Source organism: Phalangium opilio, unplaced genomic scaffold (assembly GCF_054372755.1).
Source record: "Phalangium opilio isolate 3A_F unplaced genomic scaffold, DU_Popi_V2 ptg000113l_1, whole genome shotgun sequence".
Classification (NCBI taxonomy): domain Eukaryota; kingdom Metazoa; phylum Arthropoda; class Arachnida; order Opiliones; family Phalangiidae; genus Phalangium; species Phalangium opilio.
In genome coordinates this window covers 2,742,118-2,754,975 of record NW_028324209.1, presented here as the reverse complement: position 1 = coordinate 2,754,975, position 12,858 = coordinate 2,742,118, and the positions used below count along the sequence as shown (strand labels likewise).

Below are 12,858 nucleotides of genomic sequence, written 5' to 3'. Positions count from 1 at the left end.
ATTCTAACATAAAGAAGGTTGATTTTTGATTCACTCACCACTTTGATGGTCTAGTTGAAAAACACACTCGTCGGATCGTAACAGTTCCATGTATGACTCGAAGAAGTAAAAGCAAACGCGTACGCGACAACTTTCGTTGGGCCATTTTAAGTAACGTTTATGGCACTAAAGTTCAGTTCTTTGGGTTACAACCAACGCGTGACGTACGCGTGAAGTATATACCCACGTTCCCAGTACGCGCAACGGAACGCTTAAAAACACTTGATCCCGCGTGGATTGGCCTCTAGCTGCTCCAGTGGTCAAACGTGACCCTTCGGAGATGATCTAGATGACGTAGATGAACTTGACGTATTATCAAGAATATCTGGAAAAATAAATTTAAATACGATTAGTGGGAGAAATCATCAACATTAAAACGAAACACAGAAAATTGATTTAAAAACATTCAAATTTAGTAACCGACTTATTTTCAATATAAACCCTTAGAGAGCTTTCAGTTGGAGGAGGAGCTGAGTATCGTGACATAATTTACGCTGCCATATTGGTGGGTTTAAAGCAGGAATGAAGCTGAGACCACCCAATATGGCTACCAGAACAGCGGTAAGACTTGGGAGGGTGTGACCTTGTACTACTATCCCATTAGAAAGCTCTCTATAGTTTGTTAACTGCTCTTGAAATTGGACAAATTAAAAAATAATAATCCCACACTCTCCTATATCAAACATAATTGAGATCCCAGACAGATAAACACAACAATCTGCAGTAGATTTCCTTCTAAAACATAGTAGTTTTCCTCCTCCCAGTACACTATAGGTCTATTCCCTATATAATCGAGCCAACTCAGTAGACTCTTGTATAACGTGTAGTTACTACTCTCCCTCCCTCCCTCTCTTCTCTTTCCTCTCCTCTCGTAGATTATGGATCACTAGAGGCAGAGAGCGCGGAATAGAATTCAGAGAGATTCGGGCGGCCGAAGTGAAAGCACGTGGAAAGAGACAGAAGTCGAGAGAGAGCGCGCTCCCTTATTTCGCGCCAAATATCAGGGAAGCCGGCCTGTAGCAGTAGTAGTAGCAAAGTAGCGAAAAGGAGATACAATAAAATAAAAGAAGACAAGACGAGAGAGTTTGACAATCGCCTTGACAACCAGTTAATTATATACGCCGCGCGTAGGTACCACCGGAAATCCTATGGTACATTATTTGCGTGTGTATTTTGAATGGATTAAAAACACGAGACAACGGAAGAAAGTTTGAAATATCAAGCTAGAAGAAGAAGAAGAAGGAAACAAAATTAAAGGTCAGTCGAGCAGAAATATTTTTTTTTTAAACTATAGGTGGATCTTTCGTGAGAAATACCTTTGGTTTTACTCGAGCATTTCACGTAATTTGGTTTAGGTTAAATTCGTGTTAAATCAATGGAGACTTTGATCTAAGCTATAGATTATGGTACAGTTAATGGTTGCACAGTCACGCAAGCTCGAGTTAAGCCTAAAGTAGTTGTGTTAGTAGTTTTTAGTCGAAATTATTATTGGGAAAAATACGGTTTGGCTCAGCAGCTACTTCAGTTTCTGATAAGTCTGCCATAAATTATGGGGGATGCTCTTTGTGAAATCGATTTTGAGTCGAAAATATTCAATGACATTTTGCCGTTCGAGCCACTGTTTTCGAGTTATGATTGGAGTGTTTTAGGAATGACCCCTTAATTAAATTAGAAATCATAGTCTTTCAGTTTATTAATTAAGTTTTAGGTGTCATAGGTAAAATAATCCGAACATAACTCAAAGAACATCTCCCTTAATTTATGTCATACTTATCAGAAACACCCTGTACATCAATCAAGGGAATTTTATTTCCTACATTTATTATTTACTTATTATTGTTTGTGTTGCTAAAATATTTCAAGGTAACGCCTTATTTGATCTATTTTAATTGTTTCCCTCGTTAAAAACAATACCCCCCATATAGGGTGATATATGAACTCCCACATAGACGTGTAACGATTGTTAGAAAAACAATTACTTGCAAAGATAATAAATAAAACCAAGTTGTTTTTTTTTTGGTAATTAATATAAGCAAAAACTATGTATGACCTCGGTAGCTTTTTTGGGGGTATTTTTTTGGGTAAAATTTAAATATAAAATTTCCCTTTTTCTTCCCCTCTATCTCAAACCAGTAACGTTTCTAAACTCACCGAGACAAGAATAACCCCTAAAAAACAGTGTCTTGTAATTCAAAAACCCCGGATCGCTGGCTAATTTATTCAAAACGGAAACCGAGCATAAACTAAAACCATAATCACGAAGCCGTATAAATAAAATATTATATTTACATTCATTTGTATTCTAAAAACGTCCTAGATTTTTTTTTTAAAGTTTTGATTTATATAATAACAAAATATTATTTACGGACAATATGGAAAGGTTAAGGTGTCTCGTACCTAGCGATAAATAGCTTAACCAGGGTTCATACAACTTTTGGAAAACAAATTTCCTTGAGATTTCCTGGTTTTTCCCATATACTTCCCTGAATTTTCCAGGTTTTTCCCATATACTTCACACAATTTTTCAGGTTTTTCCCGTATATGGAGTATCCTATGGAACAAATGCTAACGAAGGAGGGGGGGGGGACAAATATGACTATTACATAATCAAAGGACATTCCCGTATCTCTAATATAACTACAGTTATGAGCCTCCAATGTTTAGTGTAATGTTAATCCAATGGAGGGTATGTTTATGAACATGTTGACGAAAATTTCCCTGAATTTTACTAAAAATTGGAAATTTCCCTAAATTTTCCCTGAGGTTTTTGTCAACCTCCAGGTTTGTATGAACCCTGTTAACCCATCTATAGTTTAAACTAATTAATTAATTAAATAAATATCTGAATAGCCAAAACAAAAAGTAATAATTAAAACTTAAATGAGAAGTAAAGTTAATTAACGTTAATAGTATTAAACAAAGGAATTTTTGGGCAATGTAGTTGTTATTTGTATGCTAATTGTAGAATAATAATTGAGAAAGACAACAGTTTCCTTTCGCGTTTCCTCATACCAAGTTCACACATGCGCTGTACAACTATATATATATATATATTCCTCTATTTTGCGTATACACCCAATTAAGCCAATTAAAGAAAGGCCTTTCATGCTATAAGGTTATACTTTAAAAGGAAAACGTTATTAGGCAAAGAGAATGTAGCCTTCCATTAAAGATATACAGAGATGTTACTTAATGATTCCCCTTCTAATTCCGCAAACATGCATAAATAAATATATATACAGGCTATATTTGCTTTGGAAAAGTAACCGTAACAATTCTTAAGCCTCTTCATTAATTGAATTCTTTAAATGGCCTTTAACAGAAAACAAAAGACGCTGGTTAAAATATACCAATATACGTTTATTCCTCGTAGCGGAACGAAAACAGACGAAAGTCGTCTGATCTTTTAATAACACTTAACTTAAGTTAATTACTTTTAAAAATTGTAGCGAATCAAAGTGGTTTAGAAAAGGTACTATAGAGTAATGGCACCTTCCTGCATTTGACTACGTAAAGTTCAAAGGGAAGTTAACAGGGAGTGCCACTACTCCGAGAACCAAGAATGAGATGGAGAGAAAATTTTAAATAATTTTCGTGTCCCCTAAACCCACGGGCCTCGAAAATTTTAAAGGCAAAAGTTATAATCCAAATTGCGTAAACGTAAACTTTCCAATATTTTGGGGTGGCCAGGTGGTGGTTGCTGGCTTCATATTTCAAGCTGATTGCGACTCGAAGCGAAATTACACGAGGGGATGGGGAAAAGGAATGTATAATAATTTTAAAAGCTAAATCGAATATTTCAAAATCCTTGTTGTTATGTTTGGGAAAACTCGTTAATTCAATTTCGTTATTAAAAGTACAACGTTACCTAAGACTTGAACATAAATTTTGTTAATACCTGTAGCGTAATTAAATTTATGGACTTGTTTACCGAAAGTTAAACCCTGGCCGCTAAGCCTAAATGACCCAAAATCTGAAACGAAGCGTTACCTTTGTTTACTAAATATTTTTGAAGCCTCGGCTTATCCTAAAAATAAACGGAACCTTAAATTTTGGAGCTAAACATTACGTGTTTTCTGAAACAATTTGACCATTACAGCTAAGCCCAAACGTCCCATGGCTCACAAATAATTAATTAGGCCTAGAACTAATCTTTTCCAACTGTAATTTAAATTAAGTCTAAACGCTAAACAACCTTCTTGACCTCTTCGATATACATTAACAATAATACTCAAATATCGACCAAAACCAGAGAAAAATATAAAACCATGTCAGAACACCCTTTCCTAAAACTAACACAAATCCATAAGTCTCTGGTGTATTCTCAAAAACGCGTAGAAACAACTTTTATTTATGAATACTTCTCACGATATTGACTAAATCAATATTTAACCACATATATTACCACCTATAATACTAAAACTATACAGTCCATACATGGACCCTGGTCTCTAGTTCACTCCAGGGTCTCGAGCGAAGAAAAAAATTAATATATGGGCGTGACCAAAATTTACAATCGGATATTCATTAAGGGGAATGAGTCTCGGAAAATATTACGCATTTACAAACATGCTGCAGTTAGAGAGAGTGAAAATGAAATAATGACTTTTTCATACAAAGAAGAGGAATATGATTAGAAAAATGGACTCTAGAAAGACCCAGGGTTCATATTCTCGGAAAACCATGAAACCTTGAGAGGTAAAACGTGAAAATTTATAGGTATAGCTCGTAAATGTCAGGAAAAAATATATTAATATAATTAATATAAATATTTTGATGGAATAATTCCTGAACGTCAAGGCACTTGTGTATACTGATAAATTAATTAACATTAACATTAATTACTGATACGTTAATTAACGTAGTTTTTAATTATTAAACTATCAATTGCTGAAATATTTTATCTAAATAACAACTCTTTTAAAAAGAAATTAAAATTAAAATAATAATTTTCAATGCATATTTTTAAAATTCTTATCGTGCCTCTAACATAAAAAATCAAATAAGGGATTTTTTTTACCCGATTTTATATAAACCCTGATGTATCAAGAAAAAAATATATAGTGACGATCAACTTATAGATCTAACGAACAATAGAGCCTCGCATGCCATAATTAGCGGTCCATTAACACGATTAAAATCTATATACCCTGAAGAGTTTTATCCGTCAAGTGTTTTAGAGGTGGAAAAAGACCAGATACCCCACTCATTATAACTTTACCAGCAAAAACCAACCCTAAACTCGAAAACTAGCGCCGCCACCACTTGTAAAAATACATTTAGACAACGTTTAACCTTGGTTCAAAAACTAACATAGCAAAGCGAGCTTGACAAAATTGAAAATATTAAAAACCCTTGCCAAGAAAAATTGTCAAAAAAAAAAAAAAAATTAGGGCTACATTATATTTTGTCACTAGCGTTGAGAGGAGAGCTTTGTTTTGGCGGGAGAAATTTCACGCGCGTTCCCGTACTGCAAGTTAAAGCTAGATTTTCAAGGGAGTACGAAACACGTGGATGATGTGTTCGTACCTATAGAGTAGTGTCGGTAGAGAGGGGAGTAGACTGTTTATCCCTCCCTCTAGGCGCGCTTTTGTAAGAGGCTATACTGTACGCGCCTGGTAGGGGGCGGATGACACTGAGCTAGAGCTAGATGTCAGTTCTACGTATGCAAACGTCATACCCTTCTATCTCTTAGCTAAGTGTCATCCCCCCTACCAGGCGCGTACAGTATCCCCTCTTACAAAGGCGCGCCTAGAGGGAGGGATACACAGTCTACTCCCCCCCTCTACCGACACTACTCTATGGTATGACGTTTGCATAGTAGAACTGACATTACTCTATAGCCTTAAGTGCCAGAAAGTTTGACTGGTTTATATTCCCTTTTAAATTATCACGAGGGAAACAGGGAAAAAACTGTTACGTCTCATTAAACAGTCGAGCGTGTTTGTAAGCATTTTGTTTCATATTTTGTCTAAACTCTTTTGAGTTAAAACTGTTTTTTCCGTGACGCAACTTTCTCGCGTCTGGAAAACTTTGTTCAACTCATTATCTGGTACAAAATCTTAAGTGGTTTTTCTTAAAAATATAAATCTCTAAGAGGGGGTTTTTTTTCTCATAGGGTCAAGGGGTTTCATTATATTTGCTCCATTGAGCTTAAACAGAAGTTATTTAAATATATAGGTATGTTTTAGCATGTGCCATATTCGCGTAAAGGAAACTATTTGATAAAGGCGCCCATAAACTAATTTAAACTAAGGGCATTGTTCTGATGGTTTTTACTGCCAAAATCAGATTAAAACGGTCGTTAAAATTGGGAAGAGAACTACAATGTGGTTAGCAGGGTTCAGACAAACCTGGAAAACCGGGAAAACCTAAAATAAATATTTGACAAAAACCTCAGGGAAAATTCAGGGAAATTTGCGTCAAAGAGTTGCCGAGTAATTAAGCAAAATGTTCGTGAACATACCCTCCATAGGATTAACATTACACTATACTTTGGAGGCTCATAGCTTTGGTTCTACTAGAGATACGGCGATGTACTTTGAGTATGTTATAGTCAAATTTGTCCCCCATACAACCATACTTAAAACTTAGGGCTGCGACAAACAGGGGCCGAGTAATTAAGCAAAATGTTCGTGAACATACCCTCCATAGGATTAACATTACACCCAACTTTGGAGGCTCATAGCTTTGGTTCTACTAGAGATACGGCGATGTCCTTTGAGTATGTTATAGTCAAATTTGTCCCCCATACAACCATACTTCAAACTTAGGGCTACGTCAAACAGGGGCCGAGTAATTAAGCAAAATGTTCGTGAACATACCCTCCATAGGATTAACATTACACCCAACTTTGGAGGCTCGTAGCTTTGGTTCTACTAGAGATACGGCGATGTCCTTTGAGTATGTTATAGTCAAATTTGTCCCCCATACAACCATACTTCAAACTTAGGGCTACGTCAAACAGGGGCCGAGTAATTAAGCAAAATGTTCGTGAACATACCCTCCATAGGATTAACATTACACCCAACTTTGGAGGCTCGTAGCTTTGGTTCTACTAGAGATACGGCGATGTCCTTTGAGTATGTTATAGTCAAATTTGTCCCCCATACAACCATACTTAAAACTTAGGGCTGCGACAAACAGGGGCCGAGTAATTAAGCAAAATGTTCGTGAACATACCCTCCATAGGATTAACATTACACTATACTTTGGAGGCTCATAGCTTTGGTTCTACTAGAGATACGGCGATGTCCTTTGAGTATGTTATAGTCAAATTTGTCCCCCATCCAACCATACTTAAAACTTAGGGCTACGACAAACAGGGGCCGAGTAATTAAGCAAAACGTAAACAAACAACCCCCTCCATAGGAATAGCATTACACTAAACTTTGGAGGCTCAGAACTCTGGAAAATTCAGGGAAGTATGTGGGAAAAAACTTGGAAATCTCAGGGAAATTTGTTTTCCAAAAGTTGTATGAACCCTGCTATCTGGTTAGTTACAGATAGCATCAGATCATATAAGAGAAAATAACAAAGCCAACTAAGCTAAAAATTAATTACGATAAAGTTCGTTATAATTATTTTGGGGAAATTAAAATTTAATTAATTTAATTTAAGATAGTGCTTAACCCGTTCCCGTTTCTTAGAAGAGACCAGTAAATTAATTTGGGAAAAATATATCGTTAAATTCAAGACGCTTCCCAAGGGAACGAAAAATTCCCAGTTGATATCAATTTCTAAGGTAAACTAAAACTATTTAATTTTTAAAATAAATTTCATCAAACGAAGGCGAACTTTCCCGCTCAACCCCTGTAAAGTTATCTTCACCCTTGAACTTCTAATATAGTACGGAGAAGATCGGTTACGAGGGGCCAATGGCCTTTAAAAATTTCGGAATTTCCCCCCCCCCCATCTCTTAGCTGCAAAAGCAGACAGCATTATTTCCCTTTCATTCTGTTATTTAACAGTCCAGAAAAAAAAAAGCAATGAGAGCCAACTGAGACTGAAAATAGCCTCTTTTCAACCTTTTTCTAACTCCACAGTACAGTAATCGACTAAAACACTTGGCAAAAAGGTTTTTTTTTAAGTCTGAAATAAGTAGAAAGTGGCGCTAAAAGCCTACCACCAACAAAACTCCCTTTTATGAGAAGCTTAAGAGCAAAAAGGGGTTTTTTAGAAATATGAAGCAATAAAAAAATAGACCTAACTCTTGGAATAAATGTTTCTTGTGGCTTTAATCTTAGAATTTAGGCTTTGAAATTGCGTCTTACAGGAGGCGGGAAAGAAAAGGGGGGGGGGGTAATTTTATGCTCTGATGAAACTAAACTGCTTCATAACTTTAAATTTAAATAAAACAATTGTTCATTTATTTTTAGGAATTTAGATTTGAATATTATTCTAATTTGAGTTTTAATTTTAGTCCAATTATTATTGTTTACTATTATTATATAAGGAATTAATAAATTTTAGCATTAAATAATTGTAATTAAATTAATAATTGAAGCTCGGGTCTTGCCTACAATTGTAAATTGCAAAACAACAAAAAAAAAATGTTTGGTCTACTCACATCCTCTTAACCCTTGGCCTAGACCGGCTTTCGTTATCGTTAATGCTTCCCTTCCTCCCCTAGCCGGTAAACCGGTGAAGCTGCCGTAGTCCGTAAGCCGCTTCCCTCGTCTCTTGACAGTACCGCCAGGGCCGAACGTTAAGCCTAATTACGGAGTCCAGATATTGACGTTTCTATTTTCACCTAAAAATAAAAAAAATATCGTTAATAACATAAAAATAACTACTGAAATCGTTAATAGGATATATAATCTTGATAATATGACTAACCATCAAAGTTTCAAAACATTTTAAACAACTTAAATATTGATTTTAAAACCAATTTTTTTTTCAATAGCTCGGCCGCTGTCATTTACTTTAAAAAAGTGAAAGATGGAGGCCGTAATAAGAGGCGAACACTACAGGGGCGAGGGTCTTGTGACCTTGACATCCAATCAGAAGCGCGGAATTAGAAAACTAAAGATTTTCAACATATTATGGGATGGATAATTTGAATTTTTAAACGAATTTTAGTTTGAACCAGATGATGTAATGCTACGGGGTAAGGGTCACGTGAACTCGACGCCCAATCAGACTCGTGGAATTAGATGATTTAAAAAATTTCAACATATTATGGGATGGATATTTTTAAATATTAAAGAAATTATAAATTTATATCAAATTCTATCAATAAATTTGAAAAATGGTTAAAATAAATAAAAACACATAAAATAACGGGGTTTTGGGGAAAAGTTAACTACACAGGGGAGGTCACTAACCCTAAAATACATTCAAATAGTCTTTCTAGTGTTATTTCAGTGAAATAAATAGGACATAACAAGGGGAATGTTTCCCAAAACTATTAAATGCGTCTAAAATATATTCTTTAGCACCTGCCACGGTAGTACTAGTCTCCAAAAAAATACGAAAAATAGAATTGTACAGGACCCAGTCCTGAAACGGTAGAGAATGGACATAGGGCTTAAGAAATAATGGTCCATACGTCATCCGTGGGGCTCTGAGTCCTGAAGACCAAAAACCAATTACAGCTGTCAACGGGACCATAGCTCACAAGCAAGAAATATCTTCTCCAGTTACGGGAAACGTCAAGATATAAAAGCAGAAGTATAGTTCCCTACCCAAGCCCAAAAGGGAATGCGCAGAAAGCTAAAATAGGTTAGAGACTACAACCCTGGGATACCTTTTAAGCGCATTGCAAACTACACTGAATATGGTATGAACTATCAGGGGCTTCAGAGGCAACCAAAAGAAAATCTCTTTTCTGGGATGGCACGAAAAAAAAATTGGTAAGAAGTTAGGTAGACTGTTACCCCTGCGCGTTGGCCTTTTCCTTAGTAATTTCACCAAAGTTGGGGTTCAGAATTGACCACCTTCAAAGGCAGGGGTTAGGCGTAGAGATACCATGATGTTTACCTCTGTTCCTGGTTCATTTTCAACCTGAACTTCCAAAATGGACAATTTCAGCGAGACATGAGCACCTTTGTCCACTATATCATGTTTTTGTCTCGCATATACCTAGCAAAGGTTAATAGACGTACGAGCGCCGAACCTGGTCTAAAATGGTCCGTCCTAGCGCCACCACTGTCCGAAATAGTCCATTTCAACGACTATCCGCGGACAGTTTTTGGTTTATGGGCTGTTTATCATTGTAAAATACCCATTCAAAGGTGAAAACAAGATCAAGCTCGTGACTTCTACGGAAATAGTCTACCATTCACGTCACCTTTGTCCCCACGCTATCTGGAATTTTTTTGGGGAAGATGTTTCAGGGTCCCGGAATCCCTAGAGGACAGGACCCCACCACAATGCGACGGGATGCAACGTAACTCGACAAACCAAACTAGTGAACCAACTGATTGTAAGACTTGACTTCGCGTATGTTGTGACGGTTCGAGTTAGCCCATCTTGTCACCTGGGGCTTTCCTCTGACTCCTTCTTTAGTTCTTCTTAAGGAGAATGACTCTTCCGATGTTTTTTACCCCGAGAATTTACCAGGGGCTAAGGCTTAGGTAATCGTTTTTCAAGGGCAACCCTTTTTGTTTCCTAGTTAGGCTTAAGGCTCGCTATTGTTTTATCTTGGCAGTTATTGTTGGAGGAGAATGACTTTTGAGAGGAGAGAGAGAGAGAGAAGAAACAAAGAGTCACGGGGAATGATGGAGTTGGGTAAAAATAAGATCTATTGTTTTGTAAGCCTAAGCCTTATTCTATTCTTAGTAAATTGACTCGGAGTCGCGGACTGCTTGGACTACAAGGGGTAAATTAGGACCCTAATATAAAGGTTGAATACGCGTGGTTCGGAGCCTAGGGGAATGTCTGTGGATACTTTTGTCGTATTGTTTCTGATCTCCAGGAATTAATTTCCACGTGACACGGGGGTTGTTATGGTAACGGATAATAAAAGATGGCGTTGGCATGGAAACGCATCATCCAAAATTCTTTCAGAAACGAAATTTGGGAAGGAAAGAATAAAAGTTACTCCAGTGATGGAATTTCTTATTTCTTATTGGGTAAAATTTGTTTCAACTTAATTTGGACGGTTAAATGGAATTCTAGGATTGTTTCAAGGGAAGATGAAGTGTATATAACCATAATTGTAAATGTATGACACTTCCTATACTTCGAAATGCTATAATAAATTTGCTAAAGCCTAACTTTGACTTTAATGCCTTTACCTCTATTATTCTTAAGCCTATTTATTTTTTTTTTGTTAATTTATTACTAATAAAACATACAGAAAGTGGTGAGATTATATTTCAATCCCCTTTAAAAAGAAGCATAGTTCTTTCTTTAAACTATTCTGGAAGACCTAAAAACGTTTCCAACGGCAACCCTCTCAACTCGATAATATCGTCTACAAAGACTGGAAAGGAATTAGAGGAAAAACTATAGGAAACTACTACTGTAGAGAAAAAAATCCATGTTGTTTTAACAACAGGAATTCGGTACAGTAGAAAATGCCATACCACAAATACCATTCCAAGCAACAAAAAAACCTCCATGACCGAATGTCGTGCAATCTAACGCCCTAGCTACCAAACTAACTTTTACAAAAAAAAAGTATAATCTAAAATACGGTTCGCATACTCTAAAAAAATAAAAATGAATAAATCAATATTCGCACCGACGCTTTTCCTTCTACCAGAAGTATATAATACTTCTCTCCGAGAGAAGTGTACCACAAAGCGGGGTTAGTGTAACGTTACTCTTCCCAACATCGGAACATTTAGAGCAAGGTTACTAAACCGAATCACATACACGATAAATAGTTCCCTCATCATTACTCTATTAGCGTTTAAACATTTGGCAAGACGCGCTTGTGCATTTTTGTCCCACGTCAAGACGAGGTTTGTGGGATAATTTCTGGCGATTTAGTGCCAAACAACTATAGAATTCACATTACGGTGCGATGCCCATTTGTAGTTTGATGAGCGGGAAAGCAAAATAAAAGGGTGAGCCTGGGAAGAATGACGTTACATAACTAATGTATTAAGATAATACAGAGTGGCATCCTTCTTCTATTATCCCCTTCTGCTTCTACGTACACAAGAAACAGCTTAAGTTTGTTGGCCAAAGGAGGATAGAATTTTTACCAAAACATTAACAACAAAAGCCTAGAATTTTGTCAATTTTATCGAACGATTTTTCCTTCGCATCAAGCGACTTGATCGATATTAAAATAATTTAATAAAGACAACAACTTTGTCGGTCGCATTAGCGGTCGATTTAAGCCTAACATTCACGTCAGGCTTAGCAAAGTTCTTCCCACCAAAAAACACCGAAGAAAGAAAGACAGTCAATTAGTTTGGGTCATCAACAACGTTAATTAGTGTTCGTTATCCCTCGTTTACTAAATTAGGCTTAACAGTTTTTTTTTTACCCCTTATCTTTCCCAAAGTTTATCTTTTCCCATAGTCGACAATTTTCGTTCGTTGTGGTGTTTATTTGCGGGAATTATGACTTACAACAACTTTTTGGCCATGTAAAAGTTTAATTAGGCGTAAAAACTAGCTGGGCTTGCAGAATGTTTGGAGGAAAAACCCTGTCTAACTAACCAATTAGAGGGAGTTATATTTTTTTTTACGAAAGTAAGGATGAAATTAGTTGGTTGGTTGGAGATAGACAAAAATAGACCTGAAACGGTTCAGTTGTGGGTTCTTGTAGTTTGAAATAGGTTTAATTAGTCTATTTTTGGATGAAATGGTCTATAGAGGTCACGGTTTTGGGCTCTTATTGGTAGAAATTGGTATAATT

General features: G+C 36.3%; 1 protein-coding gene across 1 annotated transcript in view; it reads left to right on the top strand.

Annotated features, from left to right (window-relative positions):
• The first annotated feature begins 940 nt into the window (after positions 1 to 940).
• The window catches only part of tinc (transmembrane protein tincar), a 52,243-nt gene continuing 40,325 nt past the window's right edge, over positions 941 to 12,858 (top strand). Inside the window, exon 1 of the mRNA XM_089853082.1 lies at positions 941 to 1,296. The gene's annotated coding sequence lies outside the window, so the exon portion shown is untranslated. The remainder of the gene's footprint in view (positions 1,297 to 12,858) is intronic.